Source organism: Penaeus japonicus, unplaced genomic scaffold (genome assembly GCF_977035675.1).
Source record: "Penaeus japonicus unplaced genomic scaffold, GWHDUDI00000001_assembly GWHDUDI00000037, whole genome shotgun sequence".
In the NCBI taxonomy this organism is placed as follows: Eukaryota; Metazoa; Arthropoda; class Malacostraca; order Decapoda; family Penaeidae; genus Penaeus; species Penaeus japonicus.
Window position 1 is genome coordinate 10,638,835 of NW_028234439.1, and position 5,000 is coordinate 10,643,834.

Genomic DNA, 5,000 nt, shown 5'->3' on the forward strand with positions numbered 1-5,000 from the left:
AAATTATACATATGTGTGTGCATGTATTTAGTACAGCTTAAGGTACATGGGAAACTGTGAGACATAACTGATAAAAAAATGTATGTAGAAAAGGAGTCACAATCTAGGCATAAATTGTTCATACTTTAACCCTGGAGATGCCATGCTTTACAAAGGCTCGCTCTTTTGCCGCAGCTCCTCTCTACCTTTCAGTTTGCTCTGAATCTGAATCTATAATGCGTAGGGCGCCTATTTTTGGCGCATATCACGCATATAGTTGATTTGGTTGATGGGAGGAAAGGTTTATCAAGGGGTGCTGAGAGACAAGTGCTTATTTAATTCCTTTGTGAATGTGTTAAAATTATTAATATTAACAATTTTGGGGGGCAAACTGTTCCAATCACGAATAGTACGTAGAAAGAAGGAGTGCTTGTAGGTGTGAGTGTTAGTGTGGTATGTAAGTTATTTAAAATGATGTGAGTTTCTGGTGTTGCATGTGTGTGTGCTGTTTGGAGATATTACTGTTTGCGTAAGTCTATAAGGTTGTTTGTGATTTTATACATGATTGTTAGTCTGTGTGCCTGTCTGCATGTCTGGAGCAGATCCATGTTTATTTGTTTCTTTATATTAGATGTAATGCCAGGTGTTCGTGTAAAATTGAGTGTGATGAACCTAGTAGCCCTAGTATTGACCTGCTCGAGCTTCTCAAAGTTGTGTTTCGTGTAAGGGTCCCACACTGCAGCACAGTACTCTAGTGTTGGTTTTACAAGTAAATTATATGCTAAGTGTTTGATGTCCGGTGTGCAGTATTTGTGTAGGTCTCTCCACAATCTGGAGGATAACCCAAGTGTTCTGTTAGCTTTGTTGGTGATATAATCAATGTGAGTGTTGAAGGACATGTTATGTGAGAGGTGAATGCCAAGGTATTTGTTCTGTGTCACACACAGCCTCTTTCTTTTTAGCATAGGAGTGGCAGACAGCATTGCCTGTACTGGCTTATAGAGCACAAGATCTCATAAACACATTGAATACAGTTACATCTTACACAACCAACCATGGTGGTTGTGTAAGATGTAAAAGGAAAGAGTGTGTGACACCTGAGCTGTTGCAGTCTGCCAGTTTGTGTGCTTCCTAAGGTATTGCAACTGGCAGAATTATTAGCTAGGGCCTTTTTCCTCTTACTATGGTAGCATCAGAGTATGTATATCTTTATTTTTGTGATATAAATAAAATCATGAAATTGCCATAAACTCTATTTCTATCCTCCCATTATATCATAATCATTCATTTACACGGAGTGTGCCAGACAGAGCTAAATTGGACTCCCATAAACATTTTTAGTCTATTAGAACTCTGATATACCTAACCAAATAACTAATATATCTATATATCTCTGATTGTGACAAAACCATAAAAATTAGTAAATAAAAGACTGACTGCTAGTGATGAAGAGAGGTTTTGTGATATACTGCAGTTTGTGGTAGCAATGTGCCCCTGCCTCAGCATACAAAAAAACCCTGAAAGCAATATCCGCAACTTGTGAACACACCCAAGGAGATAGACAGCACAGGTAAATTAGCCCCCTCATTAATCTGTTAAGCAAGAAATCCAGTTTATGCTGAAGATATTCATGCCCTCCTGCATGCAATGCAACCTCGATTGTTGCCTTGTCTTGAAAATATATACAAAAAAATTAGTTATTGAGTTATTGAAGCTTTTTCTGTGATTTGAAGATCAGTTGATCAGTTTGATAAGTATTTAGAAACTGACACTCAAATAGTATTTGCAATTAATGGCGATACACTAAATAAACATATCATAAGGTTTCTAAATAGTAATATATGTTTAATTTGTTACTGAATCAGTGAATCGTTATTATTTGCTTAAGTACTTAATTAAGTACTTACTGTCGCTTCTCTTAAACATAAAAAACACGAAAATCAAACTATGTGAGTAGCACAAACTGGTAACACGTCTCACCTGTTTCATATACGATCACCTGATCTGTGTCAACAAATCTGGAGGATAACAAACGCAAACGTTTCTCATTCTGCACGAAAAAGCTCCAGCCATGACGACAAACGTAAAGTTTTCTCGCACTCACTCTCCTATACAAATACAAACTCACAATAATGTACAAAATAAAACTCATAAACCTTACACATATGCAGGGACATGAACATTACATTCATCCACAGTGTTATTCATATTACACGCACATAATCACACATCAGGACCATAAAGTATAGATACACATTGTTCTTTCATGTTCCAATAAATATAGGACAGTATATATATATATATATATATATATATATATATATATATATATATATATATATATATATTTATATATACATACATATATATATATATATATATATATATATATATATATATATATATATATATATATATATATACATATATAGATATATACATACATATATATATATATATATATATATATATATATATATATATATATATATTATATATAGTATATATATATATATATATATATATACATATATATATATATATAATAATAATAATAATAATAATAATAATAATAATCTACGTAAGAAATAGCCCTTTCGCCATCAACTTCTACATTTCTTATATTTTCCTCAATTCCATGGTGTCCTTTCAGATTTTGTACAAAGTGACTTTATTGTGTGAGATTTTGCACCGGCAAATGTCAAAATCCGTTTACTTGAATGGCGGCAGTTGTTTCTTTTCACATTTTCTATAGAGAATTAAAGGGCATCAGCTTCTACATCTCTTGTATTTTCCTCTATTCCATTGTGTGCGAATTTGTGTCAGCATAAGTCAAAATCCGTTTACCTGTATGGTGGCAGTACTTGCATATTTCACATTTCATAGGCTATTCAGTGACTTTCATTATACTTTCTTAAGGAACCCATTTGGTCTTATTTCATTCATTTGATGATTGTGCTTACATTGTTCTTGCAATCCCTAAGGTATATCGAGTATCAATTACCGTATTTGCAGCCACTCAGCAGTGATATATATATATATATATATATATATATATATATATATATAGATAGATAGATAGATAGATAGATAGATAGATAATCGAGATACTGATTAAGTCTGAATCAACTGAAGATTACATACTTTGTTCATATTGTTATTTATAATAATTATGATGATGATAATGAGGATAATGAGAGTGATGATGATAATGATAGTAATGATAACGAGGATAATGACAATAACAACAATACGAAACATGTATAAGAAAGCTACAAAGATATCCTTTTTCTGTTTCCCTCTTTATATTTTAGTTATTGTAATTGTTATTTGAGCATTTCTTGATTTATGGGGATTGATAAGATAGTTTAAATTAAACAACATAAAATAGGATTGACTGTATTACTAATGTCCCATAAAAGAGTTTATCAGTTTTTTCTAGTTCATAAATTTCTTAAAAACAAATGGAAAACTCCTTAAAAGTACTTGAAGGAATTACAATATCGGGGTATATGATTTTTTAAACCTGGATGCTTGGTCATATTCGCCCTCCTTGAAACGAACTTTCTGACAGATTTCATGAACTGGTCGTTTAACCAAATGAGTGTGTACTGGATTGCGAGATCCACCTGTTTAGACCTCGCCATGCTTGATTTATATATTTTGTTTCGTCCCTTTTCAAGACGACGATTTTAAATATTTGAAATTTGTCTATTGCTGAGTTTTTTTATTTTCATTTTAGTAATGTAATTTTCTGATTAAATCAAATCATCACAATTCCCTTCTGATATGCTTGTCACCTATTAGGACAATTTGATTTTCAATAAAACAATCAAATTGTATGCTCTATCTCTGCTTATCTGACACTGGATCTGTCTGATGCATGTGAACACATGCACCATATGATATACTATATTCTTCTATTTGCCAGTAAATGAAATACTCTATAACCATGTTGCATAATTTTGACAAAGACTGCGAAGAACTGGTTGATTTTTTTTTTCATTTATCTCAGTGGCATGGCTATTTGTTCCAATTTGTGATACACATTGTTCTGATTGTCTTGATATCACTCCTGTAAGCTTTGGCGTCATAAGGTGATCGTGAGTTTGTAAATCAAAATGAGAATTGATTGAGGCAATGAAATCTCCAGTTTCTTCCCAGGATCATTTTAAAGAAATCTCTTTTTTTCAGTATGACTCACTTTATTTTTTATTTTTTAAGTTTCCATTCTTCTCATTTGAACGTATCTCTAAAGCGATGGGTTGTTTTTTAAATTCCTGAAACTTCGGATGATTTATTGAAGAGCTTTTTATCAGGTGGGCAACGCCAGGAGAGGTAAATACTACTCTCTGCGACGCAGAAACAGAATTTAAGAAATATGACTTCTCAGTCTTCACACTCTTCTCACAGACTAGGTATTAAATTTCTCTTTTTCTGTAATCAAATGAATGCAATAAACAGAGCAGAATAAAACAAAAAGGAACTAGTAGGCTATGCTAATGAAGACACTTCAAGTAACAATTTCTCCTTACTTTTTGATAAAGGTATGGATCGCGTAGATACATATATGTTTTGTTATCTCAAATCCTAGCATACTGAATTTAATATTTCCTTATTGGAGAATTTATGGAATGCGATCAATAGTAAAAACAATGCATGTCGCATTAAGCCAATTAGACCAATAGCTCCCAAGTGGGGCCCACGCCTGAGGGGCCCCCGCTAGAATGCAATCTACTAACTCACATGCATTTTTAACCATTCATTTTGATTGCTCTTCATTCTACCATATAAATAAAAGGTTTATATTAGAACTTTTTTTTACACGTCTATGGTTTTACAGGCCTTGCTACAAGTTGGCTGGGAACCTGGGCCCACCAAAATTGTTCCCAATCGAGCCCCGCACCTCCTAGGGTCGGTCCTAAATGTATGTGAGGGAAGAGGGACATGTACACTTTTTGTACAGTGACCCAGTAATGGAACGAGGTCACGCACTTTAGCCAGTAGAAGTGGAGCGGTTG

General features: G+C 33.4%; 2 protein-coding genes across 3 annotated transcripts in view; both read right to left on the reverse strand.

Moving 5' to 3' along the window:
* The window catches only part of LOC122261112 (uncharacterized), a 5,999-nt gene extending 3,934 nt beyond the window's left edge, over positions 1 to 2,065 (reverse strand). Inside the window, exon 1 of one of the 2 annotated variants that reach the window (XM_086532666.1) lies at positions 1,960 to 2,065. The gene's annotated coding sequence lies outside the window, so the exon portion shown is untranslated. Of the gene's footprint in view, positions 1 to 1,886; positions 1,937 to 1,959 lie in introns of those variants that run through there. The other variant, XM_086532667.1, reaches the window with a different exon arrangement.
* A 2,197-nt stretch (positions 2,066 to 4,262) lies between these two features.
* Positions 4,263 to 5,000, reverse strand: part of LOC122244520 (uncharacterized) — a 5,713-nt gene continuing 4,975 nt past the window's right edge. The window contains exon 4 of the mRNA XM_086532070.1: positions 4,263 to 5,000. This exon is cut by the window's right edge and continues 1,936 nt beyond it. The gene's annotated coding sequence lies outside the window, so the exon portion shown is untranslated.